At 39.1% G+C, this 21918-nt stretch overlaps 1 long non-coding RNA gene across 14 annotated transcripts in view; it reads left to right on the top strand.

Annotated features, from left to right (window-relative positions):
• Positions 1 to 21918, top strand: part of LOC309634366 — a 111846-nt gene that overhangs the window by 33223 nt on the left and 56705 nt on the right. For 2 of the 14 annotated variants that reach the window (XR_014248048.1, XR_014248050.1), the window contains one exon: positions 20659 to 20688. The exons of 10 other annotated variants lie outside the window; for them this stretch is intronic. This is a non-coding gene — a long non-coding RNA (uncharacterized lncRNA). Of the gene's footprint in view, positions 1 to 7762; positions 8817 to 20658; positions 21653 to 21918 lie in introns of those variants that run through there. 2 more of the 14 variants (XR_014248051.1, XR_014248052.1) reach the window with 2 other exon arrangements.

Genomic DNA, 21918 nt, shown 5'->3' with positions numbered 1-21918 from the left:
TGTGCATTAATTTTGCATCCTGCTACTTTACCAAATTCATTGATTAGCTCTGGTAGTTTTCTGGTGGCATCTTTAGGATTCTCTATGTATAGTATCATGTTATCTGCAAACAGTGACAGTTTTACTTCTTTTTCCGATTTGGATTCCTTTTATTTCTTTTTCTTCTCTCATTGCTGTCACTTAAAGTTCCAAAACTATGTTGAATAATAGTGGTGAGAGTGGGCAACCTTGCCTTGTTCCTGATCTTAGAGGAAATGGTTTCAGTTTTTCACCATTGATAATGATGTGGGCTTTGGGTTTGTCATATATGTCCTTTATTATGTTGAGGTAGGTTCCCTTTATGCTTATTTTTTGGAGGGTTTTTATCATAAATGGGTGTTGAATTTTGTTAAAAGCTTTTTCTGCATCTAGTGAGATTATCATATGGTTTTTATCCTTCAATTTTGCCAATATGGTGTATCACATTGATTGATTTGCATATATTGAAGAATCCTTGCATTCCTGGGATAAACCCCACTTGATCATGGTGTATGTTCCTTTTAATGTGCTATTGGATTCTGTTTGCTGGTAGTTTGTTGAGGATTTTTGCATCTATGTTCATCAGAGATATTGGCCTGTAGTTTTCTTTCTTTGTGACATCTTTGTCTGGTTTTGGTATCAGGGTGATAGTGGCCTCGTAGAATGAGTTTGGGAGTGTTCCTCCCTCTGCTATATTTTGGAAGAGTTTGAGAAGGATAGGTGTTAGCTCTTCTGTAAATGTTTGATAGAATTTACCTGTGAAGCCGTCTGGTCCTGGGCTTTTGTTTGTTGGAAGATTTTTAATCACAGTCTCAATTTCAGTGCTTGTGATTGGTCTGTTTATATTTTCTATTTCTTCCTGGTTCAGTCTTGGAAGGTTGTGCTTTTCTAAGAATTTGTCCATTTCTTCCAGCATGTCCATTTTATTGGCATATAGTTGCTTGTAGTAATCTCTCATGATCCTTTGTGTTTCTGTAGTGTCAGTTGTTACTTCTCCTTTTTCATTTCTAATTCTATTGATTTGAGTCTTCTCCCTTTTTTTTCATGATGAGTCTGGCTAATGGTTTATCAACTTTGTTTATCTTCTCAAAGAACCAGCTTTTAGTTTTATTGATCTTTGCTATCGTTTCCTTCATTTCTTTTTCATTTATTTCTGATTTGATCTCTATGATTTCTTTCCTTCTGCTAACTTTGGGGTTTTTTTGTTCTTCTTTCTCTAATTGCTTTAGTTGTAAGGTTTCATTGTTTATTTGAGATGTTTCTTGTTTCTTGAGGTAGGATTGTATTGCTATAAACTTCCCTCTTAGATCGGCTTTTGCTGCATCCCATAGGTTTTGGCCCGTCGTGTTTTCATTGTCATTTGTTTCTAGGTATTTTTTGATTTCCTCTTTGATTTCTTCAGTGATCTCTTGGTTATTAAGTAGTGTATTGTTTAGCTTCCTTGTGTTTGTATTTTTTATAATTTTTTTCCTGTAATTGGTGTCTAGTCTCATGGCATTGTGATTAGAAAAGATACTTGATAAGATTTCAATTTTCTCAAATTTACCAAGGCTTGATATGTCACCCAAATATGGTCTATCCTGGAGAATTTTCCATGAGCACTTGAGAAGTGTATTTGCTTGGTTTTGGATGGAATGCCCTATAAATATCTATTAAGTCCATCTTGTTTAATGTATCCTTTAAAGCTTGTATTTCCTTATTTATTTTAATTTTGGATGACCTGTCCTTTTGTGAAAGTGGGGTGTTAAAGTTCCCTACTATGATTGTGTTCCTGATGTTTTCCACTTTTATGGCTGTTACCATTTGCCTTATGTATTGAGGTGCTCCTATATTGGGTGCATAAATATTTACAATTGTTATATCTTCTTCTTGGATTGATCCATTGATCATTATGTAGTGTCCTTCTTTGTCTCATGTAATAGTCTTTATTTTAAAGTCTATTTTGTGTGATATGAGATTTGCTACTCTAGCTTGCTTTTTTAAAAAATATTATATTTTTAAATTAATTAATTTATTTTCCTATTTTTGGCTGAGTTGGGTCTCTGTTGCTGTGCGTGGGCTTTCTCTAGTTGTGGCGAGTGGGGGCTACTCTTCATTGCAGTGCTCGGACTTCTCATTGCGATGGCTTCTCTTGTTGTAGAGCACAGGCTCTAGGCACGTGGGCTTCAGTAGATGTGGCTCACGGGCTCTAGCGTGCAGGCTAAGTAGTTGTGGCACACAGCCTTAGTTGCTCCGTGGCATGTGAGACCTTCCCAGCCCAGGGCTTGAACCTGTTTTCCCTGCATTGCCAGGTGGATTCTTAGCCACTGTGCCACCAGGGAAGCCCTAAATATTTTAAATGTTACAATGTCAAATATTCTTTTTTTAAAAAATTAGTTTATTTATTTTTGGCTGCTTTAGGTCTTCCTTGCTGTGCAGAGGCTTTTTCTATTTGCAGCGAGCATGGGCTACTCTTCCTTGTGGTGCACAGGCTTCTCATTGCAGTGGCTTCTCTTGTTGCGGAGCACGGCCTCTAGGTGTGTGGGCTTCAGTAGTTGTAGCACGTGAGCTCAGTAGTTGTGACTCATGGGCTCTAGAGCGCAGGCTCAGTAGTTGTGGCGCACAGGCTTAGTTGCTCTGTGGCATGTGGGATCTTCCCGGACTAGGGATCGAATCTGTGTCCCCTGCGTTGGCAGGTGGATTCTTAACCGCTGACCCACCAGGGAAGCCCCCAGCTTTCTTATGATTCCATTTGCATGGAATATCTTTTTCCATCCCCTCACTTTCAGTCTGTATGTGTTCCTAGGTCTGAAGTGGGTCTCTTGTAGACAGCATATGTACAGGTCTTGTTTTTGTATCCATTCAGCCAGTCTGTGTCTTTTGGTTGGAGCATTGAATCCATTTACATTTGAAGTAATTATCGATATGTATGTTCCTATGACCATTTTCTTAATTGTTTCGGGGTTTTTTTTGTACGTCTTTTCCTTCTCTTGTGTTTTTCTTGCCTAGAGAAGTTCCTTTAGCATTTGTTGTAAAGCTGGTTTGGTGATGCTGAATTCTCTTAACTTTTGCTTATCTGTAAAGGTTTTAATTTCTCTATCGAATTGAAATGAGATCCTCGCTAGGTAGAGTAATCTTGGTTGTAGGTTTTTCCCTTTCATCACTTTAAATATGTCCTGCCACTCCCTTCTGGCTTGCAGAGTTTTTGCTGGAAGATCAGCTGTTAACTTTATGGGGATTCCCTTGTATGTTATTTGTTGCTTTTCCCTTGCTGCTTTTAATATTTCTTCTTTGAAAATAATTTTTGATAATTTGACTAATATGTGTCTTGGTGGGTTTCTCTTTGGGTTTATCCTGTATGGTACTCTCTGTGCTTCCTGGACTTGATTGACTATTTCCTTTCACATGTTAGGGAAGTTTTCTATAACTATAATCTCTTCAAGTATTTTCTCAGACCCTTTCTTTTTCTCTTCTTCTTCTGGGACCCCTATCATTCGAATGTTGGTGCGTTTATTGTTGTCCCAGAGGTCTCTGAGACTCTCCTCAATTCTTTTCATTCTGTTTTCTTTATTCTGCTCCCTGGCAGTTATTTCCACCATTTTATCTTCCAGCTCACTTATCCGTTCTTCTGCCTCAGTTATTCTGTTATTGATTCCTACTAGAGTATTTTTAACTTCAGTGATTGTGTTGGTCATCACTATTTGTTTGCTCTTTAGTTCTTCTAGATCTTTGTTAAATGTTTCTTTTATTTTCTCCATTCTTTTTCCGAGATTTTGGATCATGTTTACTGTCATTACTCTGAATTCTTTTTCAGGTAGGTTGCCTACTTCGTCTTCACTTATTTGGTCTTGTAAGTTTTTACCTTGCTCCTTTGTCTGTAACAAATTTTTTTGTCATTTCTTTTTTTTGGGGGGAGGTGATGCTGTATTCCTGTCTTACTGGTTGTTTGGCCTGAGCCGTCCAGCACTAGAGTTTACAGACAGTTGAATAGAGCTGGGTCTTGGTCCTGAGATGAGGACCTCTGGGAGGCCTCACCCCAATTGATATTCTCTGGGGTCTGAGGTTCTCTGTTAGTCCAGCAGTTTGGACTCAGAGCTCCCACCTCAGGAGCTTGAGCCTCACCTCCAGCCTGGAAATCAAGATTCTGCAAGCTTCATGGTGAGGGAAAAAAAAAAAGAAGAAAAAAAGAAAAAAAAGAGCAGTACAATATCAAAGAATAGAAAACAAAATAAAATTAGAAAGATAAAAAATATATTAGGAAAAATAAAACTACATTTGAACAACAACCACAACAGAAAAAAGAAAAAAAAAGGGGGGGCGGTGGCAAGCCAAAAGGAGAGAACACTAACAAAGTATAAAGAATAAAATAAAATTAGAAAAATAAAAGATGTATTAGGAAAAATAAAAATATAAAAGAATCAACAATGAATCAACAAGGTAAAATAGGACCCCAATCTAAAAGTGGGGGGAAAAAAAAAAGCCTTGGCTATGGGGGCGGAGTTTAAGCAGGGGTGGAAGTTAGGCAGGGGTGTGGTTTTTGGTGGGGCAGGACCTAGGCAGGTGGGGGGGTTACGTTTGAGCATTGGATGGGGCCTAGGTGGGGCGACCTTCAAGCATGGGGCCGGGCCTCTGCTTAGGACCTGCACAGAAGGTGAGAGGGCCTCTGGAGTGTGGTGTTCTGGAGTTTGGAGGTAGGTCCCTGAGTGAGAGTGTGTGTGTGGGGTTTAGGCCCAGCTCGTTGGAGGGGTTCTCCAAGTGTAGAAGTAGGGCCCTGGGTGGGGATGTAGGGGTGGGGCTTGTGCTCTGCATGGCAGGAGGGAGGCTCTGAGGGTATAGCATTAGGCCTGGGAACCCAACAGGGTTCCTGGTGCCTAAGTGGACAGGGAAAGCACTGGCTGCATTCCCTTCCGTTCCTTTGTGCCCCTCCCCTACGGTCTACCCTGTCACCGCTGGACCCCTAACTGTAGGTGGGTCCCGCTGGGTGTAGAAACTACAGCCACCACTCAGAGTGCCAGTCCTGGAGCTCCAGCCTTTACTTTTTCTCCCCCTTCCCTCCCTCTGACTCCCTCAGGGCCTGCGTGGCTGGAGGGGGTCTAGGTGGGCAGAGGATCAGGCCCAGGATCCCAACAGGTTCCTGGGGGTCCAAGTGGGCAGGGGAAACCTGGCCATACTCTCTTTTGATCCTCTGCCCTCCCAATGGTTCCCCAATTTCCCCCTTCGGGCATGGGATCCCTTCCCCTCCCCGAGCCACCCCTCAGGGGTGCCAGTCCTGTCCCGCCTCCACTTCTCCCCCTTCACTCCCCCCATTCCCCGTGTCCTACTCGGTCGTTGGGGGTTCCTCCCTTCCCTTTAGGTGTCTGTGGTCCCCCACTGGTGCCTGGTAGGTACCCTGGTTGTGAGGAGACGTGAATTCCGTGTCCTCCTAGTACGCCGTCTTGACTCTAGCATATCCATTCTTTCACCAAATTATCTTCAGTGTCACCTTAGTCATATATCAAATTTCCATATGATTGTGATTATGTTCCATATTTTTTATTCTCTTCTCTTATCTCACCCCTATCTTTGCTACATTATTGCCTATCAAAACTTATTAAACTTTAAAACATGCCCCTTCTACACTGAATTTTGCCTTGCTCTTCTTCAAAACTGTCTTGGCAATGTTTGGCTTCTTTATCTTTCATAAGAAATTTAATATGTGCTTTGGAATTTTCATAAAAATCCTTGTCATTATTTTTATTGAAATTGCATTGCATATATGGTTATATTTGGGAGTTGACATCTTTATGACATTTTCTTCCCATCCATAGTTATATATATATACACACATACATATTATATGTTAATTATATATATATATACATACATACATATATATAATTAACAGTTATCTAATTTTTATTTAACATGTCTCACTGAAGTTTTGTTTATTTTTTCACAAGTTTTATTAAATTTATTCTGTGTCGTGTATATAATTAATATATTGATAGTATTTGTCATTATAAGTATTATCTTTTTAAAAATCTGTTTAGTTTTTTTGCTGTATATAAGAATGCAATTGATTACTACTCATATGCTTTCTTCTATTTTTAAAAATTCTCCTTTGCCTTTGGTGCTCTGAATCTTAAAAGATGTACAATTTTTATTTCACATTTTTGATAATTTTTGTGCTCTTTCTCAAGGATTCATGTATTTTCATACAGTCTGAAAAATTCTCAGTCATCACTTCTCACCTGGAGTTACACTGCTTTCCCAAGCTCTTTACTGTCTTTCCCAAAGTCCTTCCTTTTCCATTGCCATCTATCCTTTCTGTAGGGCCCAGAGTGAGGTTTTTAAAGTGCAATTCAAATCATTTCACACACCTGCTTAAAAGCCCAAGAAGGATCTCCTTTGCATTTAAGATTCTTTAAAAATCCTTATAATGGCTGATGAGGCCCAGCCAATGTCTACAGCCTTGTTCTTTGGTATCTTCGTCTGTGCTTCAGTCACACTGACCTCCCTCCAGTTCCTTCAAGAACATGATGTTCCCATCAGACCCTTCACATCTCTGGTCCCTGCTTGGACTACTGCTCCTGACCACTGTGCTGGTCTCACTTTTCCTTATTCTTCATGCTGTAGCTTAGTTATGACTTTCTTAGAAGACTTTCTCCATGGCACCCACAATTATAATTCACTGTCCTTGTTATGGTCTCACATAGCATGCTATGTTTTGCCTTTATAGAACCAATCACATATTGTAATTATCTGTGTTTGTGATTATTTGTTTCTTTCTCCTTTACCACAAGCCTCATAAAGACAAAACTGAGACTTTCGTGTGGAACCCCAGCACCTAGCTTAGTACCATACTAGTCATTCAAAGGTTCTACAAGAAATAAAGTACATATTTAATATTTTAACTGAGCCTCAGATGGAAATCATTTGTCTGAAGTCACTCAGCAAGTGAGTGCTAGAGCCAGGATTCACACTCTAGCTCTCACCACCACTTGCCAGTTGGCAGTCAGCAGTTGGCAGGTCTGTCACTTACCTTCAGGGCCAGTGTATCATACTGAGAAGTGCTGTGATCATACCTCGTTAATGTTAAAGCGCCAAGGGGAAATGTTTTAAAATAATACAACAGACCTAATGTTAGGCCTGTACATCCATGAGACCCAAGGAAGGCATATTTGATCAGCCTGACTTTATGAAGTGTAATTAGCATCTAACTGCTGTTCCTTAAATATTGCTTAAAATTCCACAATTGTGTATATTTGGCCTACATTTTTGTTTGGGTCCTAGATACCTGTTAATGTATATTTTAAGGGATTAAAAAAATAATTTTCTTGTGTTATACTCTATACCTTAGTTATAAATATTTAGGAAAATATACAAATTTAAAAATGAAAAACAATCTTGGATAACAAAAATAGTTCGGTTTTAGTTGTTCCACTTATCTGTCAATTGAGTAGTTTTGGAAAATAGATAATTATAACATTCTCTGAATAGCCTTGACACAAACAGAAAGCTATTTTTGGTGAAAATCCTCTTTCATAATTGATGAACCAGAGAACCTTTCAAATCAGACAGAACTCAAGACTCCGGGCAGAGTTATAACTTGGGTGCCTTTATTATCTCAGTCCCTCCTGAGATTAAAAATGCGGTGATACCCTCTCAGATAATTCATGTATTCAAATCCAAATCCAAGAGTGAGCCAATTAAGCATAGGCTTGTCAGGTTTTTCCAACGTTAGCTATATCTCTGTCCAACCTTTGCTTTATATGTTTGGTAATAGAACCAGCTGCATGCCTGTTTCCCCATTGGTGATGATGTCCCTTCTGTCTGCAGCTACATATCCAAAGCCAGACATGATGATGTGAGCATAGAGTGTGCTATGTCAAGAAAAAACTGGACACAATTTTCTGGTGATGTACTCTTTGAAAATGTGTTATGGTAAAAAATGAAGTAAATTTTGTCTCATCATTCTAGGTGTAGTAGATTTTGATTGGCAAGCCCAGAATAATTATGTTAACTGTATTAGGAAAAAACTGCCTTCTATGGATCAGAAAAAGACACTTCAGCTGGCATTGTGGAGTAAGAGTAGTAAGAAACATTTGCTCTAATCCTGGGCAGAGTATTAATTAGATGGAGATAAAGGTAGCAAACAAACATACCATAATAGAATTTCAATCTAAGGAATATGAGAGTATATGGGGGAGGGAGGTTAGTATTTTGAATTCAGACTGGGGCTGGTTTGAGAGGAAAATCCTCTGAATCCTTCAGAGTTAATTACTGCAAGTAATCAAAGTCACCTGTGATTATGAATCCATGAAAATAAGCAAAAACTAAAGCATTTTACTTTAGAACCCCACAGCTGAACTTTAAAAGACTGCAGTACAAAAAGACACAGTACAAACATTGAGACCTATGTGAAATTGGGAGGCCAAGACAGAGACATACATAGACTTTCCATACATGGAAAGCTGTCATCCCTTATAGGTGAATTGAGAAAATATTCTCTCCTGAGAATTTCCAACCACTGGGACATGTCCCACCAAGGTCCTAGCAGAGTACAGATGGGATACTTCAGGCAACTTATGAGGGTTTAATACAGGAACTTTTAAATGTGTGAGCAGGAGGTAGGGAAACAAACAAGAGATAGTGATACACCCAGAACTTGTACCTGTGGAGCTATTGCTAACTCCAAGACCAAAGTGAGGAGGAGCACTGAGGGTTGCTGGAACACAGAAGGTGAAATTCATGTGCAGAAGGTTGCCTTGAGAGAAGCAGTGACCTCAGCTGAGAGACAGAGTCAGCCTAAGGCAGCCCTACTGATCAGCTAAACTCAAATGTAAATTACTAGGTCATCTGAGTTGTTTGTCACTCTTGTTCACCAGGTCCAATCAAGATTTTGATATTATTGTGGACTGTTGTGGTATTTCTGCATAAAGTCAAGGTCCCTGTGAACTATATGTGACAAAGAGCAAGAATGTTAACATGGGCCCCTGGCAAGACAATGAATGTATACTTCTGTTTTCCCATGAAAAAGCCAACTGCTCATGAGCCTCTTTTTTTTAAAATAAATACATTTATTTATTTATTTATTTATTTATTTTTGGCTGCATTGGGTCTTCATTGCTGCACGCAGGCTTTCTCTAGTTGCGGTGAGCGGGGGCTCCTCTTCATTGCAGTGCATGGGCTTCTCACTGTGATGGCTTCTCTTTGTTGCGGAGCATGGGCTCTAGGCGCGTGGGCTTCAATAGTTGCAGCATGCGGGCTCAGTAGCTGTGGCACACGGGTTTAGTTGCTCCGCAGCATGTGGGATCTTCCCGGACCAGGGCTCGAACCCGTGTCCCCTGCATTGGCAGGCGAATTCTTAACCACTGCGCTACCAGGGAAGCCCAGCCTCTTCATTAATGAGAATGGAAAGTAATGTGATCACCAGGTCAACACCACATACTAAGTGTCTGAATTTGGTAGATGTCTTTTAGCAACGATTCAACACTCAGCATAGAAGTTATAAATTGAGACTACCATACTTTGTTATAGCAGACTACTGTTATCCATTATGATTCTTCTGGTTTTGCAAGGGTCATAAATGGAAAAGGAATATGATGGAGACTACTACCACTACATCTTTTATGACTCTTCTGGCATTAATCTCAGTAAATCCTCCTGAAGTGCATTATTCTTTCTGAGTTGTTGTTTTGGCTAAAATGTCAGTTTCCAGGGTTTCCACTTGGCTCTTTCTATTGAAATAGCTCTTACTCTACAAGTTTGAAGATCAGTGTGAGGATTCTGCAGCATCTATTCCCACATCTATCCCACTTATACATTGTGGAGCTGGGGCTATTCACAGATTGGGTTTATGGAGGCTTTGAAGAGTCTTCATATTCCCCATCCCCACAGTTACTCTGAATAATAACTTCAACAACCTTTGGGAAATAGGACAATACACACACACACACGCACACACTGGTATTACCATGTTTTTCTTCAGATAGGAAAAACAGTCAACAGTCCCCTCATTGATTGGTTTGTGTGTCTGTGAACTGACACGAATTCTGTATACTAGGGGAGGAGCCAGTATCATGCAATTAAAGAAATGCTAGTGTGCTCTACATTTACCTTGCCCCTAGGGACACTATGACAAAGTAGCCACTGTTATACAATCCAAAGGTCAAGGTACTTGGTAACCACTCTTGCACTGCTGTATTATGTAATTATATCCACCTTCCCACTGATAATTAAGTGCTGCCTCTTGGTTTCTGCCATTCTGGAATCTCTACATCCTCATTGGTATTGCCATGGTAGTATCTCCCACTGTCAATTCAGGCCAATAGCAAAGGGTCACCATCAAATTTGTCAAAGATGCTGGGTCTCCTTTACCAGGGTGTTCCTTAACTGCTTTAGGGAAAGGAGAGACATCTGCTTGCTTAGGCTGACAGAATGCAACAGAAGAGTGATGGTCAGTTCTGAATCCAGGTCTCAAGAAGCCCCATGTGATTTGTTCTCTCTCCTGGAACCTACCCAACTACCATATGAACACTCCGGCTAGCCTCCTAGAGGATGAGAGACTGACTACCTGGAAGATGAGTGGAGATGAGTCATCACAGCTGAGACCATCCTAAACCAGCCAACTTTTGGCCCACTGGATGGCTGATGCAGAAGCACCAGCAGCCTATCCAAAATTAGCTGGACCTGGCCCAGATCAACAGAGCCACTCAGGAGCTAAATAAGTGGTTGTTGCTTTGGCCATCAAGTGTTTGTAGTACTTTATTACACAGCAGTAGCTAATTCATTTAAACAGTAGAAAGTCTTAGTAAATATATGCTACTGCAGGCCAGGAGCTATTGCCACTCTCCTAATCTTCAGTGAGTTCATGTTCCCATGGCAGTGATGGGTATTGCATGTTTGTTTCTCTGAGAAACCCACCTCCTCCTCGGACTAGGATTACACAGGTAAACTAACTTAGTCCAGGGAACATGTCAGTGATGTCCAAAACTCTATAGGCCTTGATGCTTACAGAGTTTTAAGGGAAACTCTTTAAATAAAAGAAGACAAAATAGGTACAAAATTACCTCTGCTTATGAATGTCTATAACAAGAAAATAAATCACAATGATTTACATATTTTTTTTTGAAATTTCATGTAATGTCTGAAACATTTATATTAACATATTTCCATACAAATAACCCAATGAAAGTTTAGTATTAGTTGTTTTCTTTGTTTGTTTTATACTGCATATTCTTATTAGTCTTCAATTTTATACACATCAGTGTATACATGTCAATCCCAATCGCCCAATTCAGCACACCACCATCCGCACCCCACAGCAGTTTTCCCCCCTTGGTGTCCATATGTCCGTTCTCTACATCTGTGTCTCAACTTCTACCCTGCAAACTGGCTCATCTGTACCATTTTTCTAGGTTCCACATACATGCATTAATATATGATATTTGTTTTTCTCTTTCTGACTTACTTCACTCTGTATGACAGTCTCTAGATCTATCCACGGCTCAGCAAATGACTCAATTTCATTCCTTTTTATGGCTGAGTAATATTCCATTGTATATATGTACCACAACTTCTTTAACCATTTGTCTGTCGATGGGCATTTAGGTTGCTTCCATGACCTGGCTATTGTAAATAGTGCTGCAATGAACATTGGGGTGCATGTGTCTTTTTGAATTATGGTTTTCTCTGGGTATATGCCCAGTAGTGGGATTGCTGGATCATATGGTAAATCTATTTTTAGATTCTTAAGGAACCTCCATACTGTTCTCCATAGTGGCTGTATCAATTTACATTCCCACCAACAGTGCAAGAGGGTTCCCTTTTCTCCACACCCTCTCCAGCATTTGTTGTTTGTAGATTTTCTGATGATGCCCATTCTGACTGGTGTGAGGTGATACCTCATTGTAGTTTTGATTTGCATTTCTCTAATAATTAGTGATGTTGAGCAGCTTTTCATGTGCTTCTTGGCCATCTGTATGTCTTCTTTGGAGAAATGTCTATTTAGGTCTTCTGCCCATTTTTGGATTGGGTTGTTTGTTTATTTAATATTGAGCTGAATGAGCTGTTTATATATTTTGGAGATTAATCCTTTGTCTGTTGATTCGTTTGCAAATATTTTCTCCCATTCTGAAGGTTGTCTTTCCGTCTTGTTTATGGTTTCCTTTGCTGTGCAAAAGCTTTGAAGTTTCATTAGGGCCCATTTGTTTATTTTTGTTTTTATTTCCATTACTCTAGGAGGTGGATCAAAAAAGATCTTGCTGTGATTGATGTCAAAGAGTGTTCTTCCTATGTTTTCCTCTAAGAGTTTTATAGTGTCCGGTCTTACATTTAGGTCTCAAATCCATTTTGAGTTTATTTTTGTGTATGGTGTTAGGGAGTGTTCTAATTTCATTCTTTTACATGTAGCTGTCCAGTTTTCCCAGCACCACTCCTTGAAGAGACTGTGTTTTCTCCATTGTATATCTTTGCCTCCTTTGTCATAGATTAGTTGACCATAGGTGCGTGGGTTTATCTCTGGGCTTTCTATCTTGTCCCATTGATCTATGTTTCTGTTTTTGTGCCAGTACCATATTGTCTTGATTACTGTAGCTTTGTAGTATAGTCTGAAGTCAGGGAGTCTGATTCCTCCAGCTCCATTTTTTTGCCTCAAGACTGCTTTGGCTATTCGGGGTCTTTTGTGTCTCCATACAAATTTTAAGATGATTTGTTCTAGCTCCGTAAAAAATGCCATTGGTAATTTGATAAGGATTGCATTGAATCTGTAGATTGCTTTGGGTAATGTAGTCATTTTCACAATATTGATTCTTCCAATCCAAGAACATGGTATATCTCTCCATCTGTTGGTATCATCTTGAATTTCTTTCATCAGTGTCTTAGAGTTTTCTGCATACAGGTCTTTTGTCTCCCTAGGTAGGTTTATTCCTAGGTATTTTATTCTTTTTGTTGCAGTGGTAAATAGGAGTGTTTCCTTAATTTCTCTTTCAGATTTTTCATCATTATTTTATAGGAATGCAAGAGATTTCTGTGCATTAATTTTGTATCCTGCAACTTTACCAAATTCATTGATTAGCTCTAGTAATTTTCTGGTGTCATTTTTAGGGTTCTCTATGTATGGTATCATGTCATCTGCAAACAGTGACAGTTTTACTTATTCTTTTACAATTTGTATTCCTTTTATTTCTTTTTCTTCTCTGATTACTGTGGCTAGGACTTCCAAAACTATGTTGAATAATAGTGGTGAGAGTGGACATCCTTGTCTCGTTCCTGATCTTAGAGGACATGCTTCCAGTTTTTCACCATTGAGAATGATGTTTGCTGTGGGTTTGTCGTATATGGCCATTATTATGTTGAGGTAGGTTCCTTGTATGCCCACTTTCTGGAGAGTTTTTATCATAAATGGGTGTTGAATTTTGTCAAAAGCTTTTTCTGCATCTATTGAGATGATCATATGGTTTTTATTCTTCAATTTGTTAATATGGTGTATCACATTGATTGATTTGCATATATTGAAGAATCCTTGCATCCCTGGGATAAATCCCACTTGATCGTGGTGTATGATCCTTTTAATGTGTTGTTGGATTCTGTTTGCTAGTATTTTGTTGAGGATTTTTGCATCTATATTCATCAGTGATATTGGTCTGTAATTTTCTTTTTTTGTAGTATCTTTGTCTGGTTTTGGTATCAGGATGATGGTGGCCCCATAGAATGAGTTTGGGAGTGTTTCTTCCTCTGCAATTTTTTGGAAGAGTTTGAGAAGGATAGGTGTTAACTCTTCTCTAAATGTTTGATAGAATTCCCTGTGAAGCCATCTGGTCCTGGACTTTTGTTTGTTGGAAGATGTTTAATCACAGTTTCAATTTCATTACTTGTGATTGGTCTGTTCATATTTTCTGTTTCTTCCTGGTTCAGTCTTGGAAGGTTATACCTTTCTAAGAATTAGTCCATTTCTTCCAGGTTGTCCATTTTATTGGCATAGAGTTGCTTGTAGTAGTCTCTTAGGATGTTTTGTATTTCTGCGGTGTCTGTTGTAACTTCTCCTTTTTCATTTCTAATTTTATTGATTTGAGTCCTCTCCCTCTTTTTCTTGATGAGTCTGGCTAATGGCTTATCAATTTTGTTTATCTTCTCAAAGAACCAGCTTTTAGTTTTATTGATCTTTGCTCTTGTTTTTTTTGTTTCTATTTCATTTATTTCCGCTCTGATCTTTATGATTTCTTTCCTTCTGCTAACTTTGGGTTTTGTTTGTTCTTCTTTCTCTAGTTCCTTTAGGTGTAAGGTTAGATTGTTTACTTGAGATTTTTCTTGTTTCTTTAGGTAGGCTTGTATAGCTATAAACTTCCCTCTTAGAACTGCTTTTGCTGCATCCCATAGGTTTTGGATCATCGTGTGTTCATTGTCATTTATCTCTAGGTATTTTTTGATTTCCTCTTTGATTTCTTCAGTGATCTCTTGGTTATTTAGTAACGTATTGTTTAGCCTCCATGTGTTTGTGTTTTTTACGTTTTTTTCCGTGTAATTGATTTCTAATCTCATAGCATTATGGTCAGAAAAGATGTTTGATATGATTTCAATTTTCTTAAATTTACTGAGGCTTGATTTGTGACCCAAGATGTGATCTATCCTGGAGAATGTTCCGTGCGCACTTGAGAAGAACGTGTAATCTGCTGTTTTTGGATGGAATGTCCTATATATATCAATTAAATCTATCTGGTCTATTGTGTCATTTAAAGCTTCTGTTTCCTTATTTATTTTCATTTTGGATGATCTGTCCATTGGTGTAAGTGAGGTGTTAAAGTCCGCCACTATTATCGTGTTACTGTCGATTTCCTCTTTTATAGCTGTTAGCAGTTGCCTTATGTATTGTGGTGCTCCTATGTTGGGTGCATATATATTTATAATTGTTATATCTTCTTCTTGGATTGATCCCTTGATCATTATGTAGTGTCCTTCCTTGTCTCTTGTAATATTCTTTATTTTAAAGTCTATTTAATCTGATATGAGGATAGCTACTCCAGCTTTCTTTTGATTTCCATTTGCATGGAATATCTTTTTCCATCCCCTCACTTTCAGTCTGTATGTGTCCCTAGGTCTGAAGTGGGTCTCTTGTAGACAGCATATATATGGGTCTTGTCTTTGTATCCATTCAGCAAGCCTGTGTCTTTTGGCTGGAGCATTTAATCCATTCACGTTTAAGGTAATTATCGATATGTATGTTCCTATGACCATTTACTTAATTGTTTTGGGTTTGTTTTTGTAGGTCCTTTTCTTCTCTTGTATTTCCCACTTAGAGAAGTTCCTTTAGCATTTGTTGTAGAGCTGGTTTGGTGGTGCTGAATTCTCTTAGCTTTTGCTTGTCTGTAAAGGTTTTGATTTCTCCATCAAATCTGAATGAGATCCTTGCCGGGTAGAGTAATCTTGGTTGTAGGTTCTTCCCTTTCATCATTTTAAGTATATCATGCCACTGCCTTCTGGCTTGTAGAGTTTCTGCTGAGAAATCAGCTGTTAACCTTATGGGAGTTCCCTTGTATGTTATTTGTCATTTTTCCCTTGCTGCTTTCAATAATTTTTCTTTGTCTTTAATTTTTGCCAATTTGATTACTGTGTGTCTTGGCATGTTTCTCCTTGGGTTTATCCTGTATGGGACTCTCTGTGCTTCCTGAACTTGGGTGGCTATTTCCTTTCCCATGTTAGGGAAGTTTTCGATTATAATCTCTTCAAATATTTTCTCTGGTCCTTTCTCTCTCTCTTCTCCTTCTGGGACCCCTATAATGCAAATGTTGTTGCGTTTAATGTTGTCCCAGAGGTCTCTTAGGCTGTCTTCATTTCTTTTCATTCTTTTTTCTTTAGTCTGTCCCACAGCAGTGAATTCCACCATTCTGTCTTCCAGGTCACTTATCCGTTCTTCTGCCTCCGTTATTCTGCTATTGATTCCTTCTAGTGTAGTTTTCATTTCAGTTATTGTATTGTTCATATCTGTTTGTTTGTTCTTTAATTCTTCTAGGTCTTTGTTAAACATTTCTTGCATCTTCTCGATCTTTGCCTCCATTCTTTTTCCGAGGTCCTGGATCATCTTCACTATCATTATACTGAATTCTTTTTCCTGAAGGTTGCCTATCTCCACTTCATTTAGTTGTTTTTCTGGGGTTTTATCTTGTTCCTTCATCTGGTATGTAGCCCTCTGCCTTTTCATCTTGTCTATCTTTCTGTGAATCTGGTTTTTGTTCCACAGGCTGCAGGATTATAGTTTTTCTTGCTTCTGCTGTCTGCCCTTTGGTGGTTGAGGCTATCTAAGAGGCTTGATGGGAGGCTCTGGTGGTGGGTAGAGCTGACTGTTGCTGTGGCGGACAGAGCTCCATAAAACTTTAATCCACTTGACTGTTGATGGGTGGGGCTGGGTTCCCTCCCTGTTGGTTGTTTTGCCTGAGGCAACCCAACGCTGGAGCCTACCTGGGCTCTTTGGTGGGGCTAATGGCAGACTCTGGGAGGGCTCACACCAAGGAGTACTTCCCAGAACCTCCGCTGCCAGTGTCCTTGTCCCCACGGTGAAACAGAGCCAGCCCCCGCCCCTGCAGGAGACCCTCCAACACTAGCAGGTAGGTCTGGTTCAGTCTCCCCCAGGGTCACTGCTCCTTCCCCTGGGTCCCAATGCGCACGCTATTCTGTGTGCGCCCTCCAAGAGTGGGGTCTCTGTTTCCCCCAGTCCTGTCAAAGTCCTGCAATCAATTCCCACTAGGTTTCAAAGTCTGATTCTCTATGAATTCCTCCTCCCGTTGTCGGACCCCCAGGTTGGGAAGCCTGACGTGGGGCTCAGAACCTTCCCTCCAGTGGGCGGACTTCTGTGGTATAAGTGTTCGCCAGTCTGTGAGTCACCCACCCACCAGTTATGGGACTTGATTTTAATCTGATTGCGCCCCTCCTACCGTCTCATTGTGGCTTCTCCTTTGTCTTTCGATGTGGGGTATCTTTTTTGGTGAGTTCCAGTGTCTTCCTGTCAATGATTGTCCAGCAGCTAGTTGTGATTCTGGTGTTCTCGCAAGAGGGAGTGAGAGCACGTCCTTCTACTCTGCCATCTTGGTTCCTCTTTTCATGAATTACATATTTAAGAAAGTTTTGAAAACTACAGAAATATCACAAAGTATATAAAATACCATAATGTTTATATTAATTGTCTAGTGTATTCTGTAATATATTTTTCTATACTTCAATGGCTGCTTATTCTTTGATTGGTTCTCATTTGAAAGTAAGTTTGCAGGGTTTTTTTTTTTTCTATAGAGAAAATAGATTCTGATGTCATGCTTGACTGTGTTTATTATAGGTGGCATAGAAAATTCATTAGCTTCACAAATCATTAGTGGTAATGTTATGGAAAATTTTGGGATTGTTGTCAAATTTAAGAAAAACCCTATCAAAATTATTTCATTTATTAGCTACAGGATTTCAGCTAATTTCATATAAGTGGTCAATTTTCTGTTCTTTTATATGAAACTGTTAGACTTCATTATGATAGCAAATATCAGATACCCTAAGATAGAGCCCATTATGTTGGGCTTATAAAATGTGTGACTTCATACACAAATGGAATCACTGTAGTACTGCCAGAAGTCTTTATCCTACAAACATAGGCATTCTGATTTTCAAAAAGTAAGTGTGTGTGTGTGTTTATTGCATTAATAAGTACAGGTTAAAACTTCTGTTTTGACTGGGAAGATATTCAAACCAAATATGTAGCTTACAGATTTACACATCTGATGACCTAATACTTGGGAGAATTTTCCACAGATAAGCTTTTTTCTCCTTAGATTTCAAACTTTTTTTCCTTTAATATCAACATACTTTCAGGCCCATTTAAGAAAACAATATAAATATCCACAAATTGTCCCTGAAAAATCTTGAAAATAACTGTCTTAAATATTCTCAAAGAGCAAAAAGGAGAACATGGATAAAGAACTAAAGGAAATCAGGGGAACAGTATATAAACAAAATGAGAACATTGACAAAGAGAAATTATAAAGAAAACCAAATTCTGGATCTAAAAATTCAGTAGCTGAACTGAAAAACTCACTAAAGGAGTTCAAAAACAGTTGCCAACAGGCAGAAGAAAGAATCAGTGAACTTGAATACAGGTCACTTGAAATTATTGAATCTGAGAAATAAGAAAATAAAGGTGAACAGAGTCTAAGGGATGTATGGGATACCATCAAACAGACTAATATATACATTATGGGGATCTTAAAGGAGAAGAGCAAGAGAAAGAAAAAGGGTCAGAGAGATTATTTGAAGAAATAATCACCCCAAACTTCCTAAACTTGAGGAAATGCATGGATATAGAAATACAAGAGGCTCAACCAACTCCAAGTAGGACAAAAAGGGACTCACAGTGAGACACTTTATAATCAAACTGTCAAAAGACAAAGGCAACAAGAGAATCTTGAAAGCAGCAGGAGAAAAGTGACTCAGCACATACAAGGGATCCTCAATAGAATATTAGCAGATTTCTTGGCAGGACTCTTACACAGTCCATATAGTAGTGGGATTATATATTTAATAAAATGCTGATAAAATGCAGAAAGAAAAATTGTGAACCAAAATTTCTATATCTGGCAAAACTATCCTTCAGAAATGAGGGAGAAATTAAGACATTCCAGATAAAACCTGAGGGAATACATTACCACTAGGCCTGCCCTAAAAAAAATTCTAAAGTCATTCAAGATCAAATTAAAGGATTCTAGACAATAAGTAGAAGCCATATGAAAATATAAAGTTCTCCCATAAAGGTAAATATATGGGCAAATATAAAAATCATTACTTTGTCATTTGAGCCTGTAACTCCACTTTTTATTCTACAGGATTTAAAAGACAAAAGCATAAAATATATTTATAAATATGTTAGTAGGTACACAGTATATAAAGATGCAACTTACAACATCAATAAAATAAAGAGGGGGCAGAGATGTAAAGGAGTAAAGTTTTTTTTATGTGATCAAAATTGGTTTGGGGGCTTCCCTGGTGGTGCAGTGGTTGAGTCTGCCTGCCAATGCAGGGGACACGGGTTCGAGCCCTGGTCTGGGAAGATCCCACATGCCGCGGAGCAACTAGGCCCGTGAGCCACAATTACTGAGCCTGCGCGTCTGGAGCCTGTGCTCCGCAACAAGAGAGGCCGCGATAGTGAGAGGCCCGCGCACCGCGATGAAGAGTGGCCCCCGCTTGCCACAACTAGAGAAAGCCCTCGCCTAGAAACGAAGACTCAACACAGCCATAAATAAATAAATTTAAAAAAAAAAATTGGTTTGGTATGAATTTTAAATAGTTATAACTTTAGAATGTTATAACATCCCCAATGTTAACCACAAAGATAATATCTATAGAATATACACAAAAGGGAATGAGAAGAGAATCCAAACGTGTTACTACAAAAATTAACTGAACACAAGGGGAGGCATTAATGGAGGAAATAAGGGACAAAATATTCTATAAGACTTAAGGACAACAAATAAAATGGCAACAGTTAAGTCCTTCACCAACACTAATTACTATAAATGTAAATGTGTTAAACTCTCCAATCAAAAGACATAGACTGGCAGAGTGGATTTAAAAAAACAAAACAGGATATAACTGCATGCTCTCTACAAGAGACTCACCTACCTAAAGACACAAATAGGTTTAAAGGATGGAAAAAGATATTCCATGCAAATATCAAAAGAGAGCAGAGGTGGTTATACTAATATCAGACAAAATAGACTTTAGTTAAAAAAAAATTGTAACAAGAGACAAGAAGGGGGCTTCCCTGGTGGCACAGTGGTTGAGAATCTGCCTGCTAATGCAGGGGACACGGGTTCGAGCCCTGGTCTGGGAAGATCCCACATGCTGTGGAGCATCTGGGCCCGTGAGCCACAATTACTGAGCCTGCGCATCTGGAGCCTGTGCTCCACAACAAGAGAGGCCGCGATAGTGAGAGGCCCGCGCACCGCAATGAAGAGTGGCCCCCACTTGCCACAGCTAGAGAAAGCCCTCACAAAGAAACAAAGACCCAACACAGCCATAAATAAATTAATTAATTAATTAAAATTAAAAATTAAAAATAAAAAAGAGGCAAGAAGGACATTATATAATGATAAAAGTCAATCCAACAGGAAGATATTACAATTATATGTGCAACAAACAGCAAAGCTCCCATATATATGAAGCAAACATTGTCATAATTGAAGGGAGAAATAGACAGCTCTACAATGTGAGTAGACTTCAACACTGCACTTTCAGTAATGGTTAGAAGCTCAATAAGGATATAGAGCACTTGAACAACACTCAACCCAAACATTCACCTCCCCAGATGTGAAGCCACAAATCTGTTATGAAACAACCCACACGTGACAATGTGGCCTTAATCATACATTGGCCTTTACACACCTAAACACATTTGCCCTTAGCTTCCTCATACTCCTTAGCAAAATACACACACAGCAAAGGAACAGGCTCTGAACAGATACAATGTGGTAGACTGTATCATTAAGAAGAATATGTACTGCCCCTTTCTGTGGTGTTTCTGTCTAAGAGAGTATACATACCACCCAGTTGAACTCAGGTGTAGCCATGTAACTTACTCTGGCCAATAAAATGTGAGTGAAAATGCCATGTATAACTTCTGATAAGACACATTCCCCTCTGTTGCTGTTCCAGATGGGGCTGCTTCATCCATCTAGATCCAAGGTGAAGAGGACAGGGAACCAATCTAAAACTAACCAATGGAGGATATGAAACATAAATGAGAAACAAACCTTTGTTGTTGGAAGTCACTGAATTATTTGTTACATTGGATACTCCAGCATACCCCACATACCAAAGCATAGAAAACACTACATTCCACACATACACATGCTCACACACACATACATTCACACATACCTCCAAACTCCACCCATATAAACATACAATATATTAATACTCTGGAAAAATGCCTATCACACCCAGCTGGACTCAGAATAGATACAACCATTCAGCCCCCAAAATACACACACACACCCACATCCCCTCAAAACTCCCAAAATATGCATCCCCAACTCCCTATAGTTAAAAATACACACATCTAGAACCTTACATGACCCAAATACACATAGACACACCAATCCCCATCCCCAAATGCATATATATGTCATCCTAGCCTTCTCAAATACATGCATAAAACCTTCACAAGCTATGAATTCACACATACCCTATCCCAGCAGAATTCAACATGTATTTCACATAGCCTCACCCTCCTCAGATACACATGCACTCTCCCTACAGTCTGAATATTCACATAAACCACCCAAACTCTAGCTTGCAACATAACCCACAAGAACCTTCACATATACCTTCATACATACCCTCAACCCCACCACAAACAGGAGATTTCAAGCTTCCTTAATGTATACATAGCCCCTCAAATCCCATTTTCACACACTGCCAACCTGAAGTGTGCACACAGACAGACACACTATCTTGAACACACACACACACAACTCCCACAACCTGAACATGCACATTTTTCTCCCACCCTCAGGATGAAAATTAAAATGGATGGAACTGGAGATTATCATACTAAGTTAAGTAAGACAGAGAAAGACAAATATCATATAATATCGCTTATTTGCAGAATCTAAAAGAATGACAAAAATGAACTTATTTACAGAACAGAAACAGATTCACAGACTTAGAGAATGAACTTATGGTTACCAGGGGGAAGGGTGGGGGGGAGGGATAGATTGGAAGCTTGGGATTGACATGTATACACTGTTATATTTAAAATAAAATACCTTTCCATGAATAAATAAAGAGTAATTCATAACTATTTTAAAAAAAAGGATTCAGGGTGTATGGGGTGGACTCTGTAGAATACTGGCACCTGCAACCTAGATCCTGTCTCAGCAAAGTACCTACTTTACTGGTTGCTGATGTGCT

Source organism: Balaenoptera borealis, assembly GCF_965194805.1.
Source record: "Balaenoptera borealis genome assembly, chromosome: 8".
Classification (NCBI taxonomy): Eukaryota; Metazoa; Chordata; class Mammalia; order Artiodactyla; family Balaenopteridae; genus Balaenoptera; species Balaenoptera borealis.
This window is presented reverse-complemented; position numbering and strand designations above follow the sequence as displayed.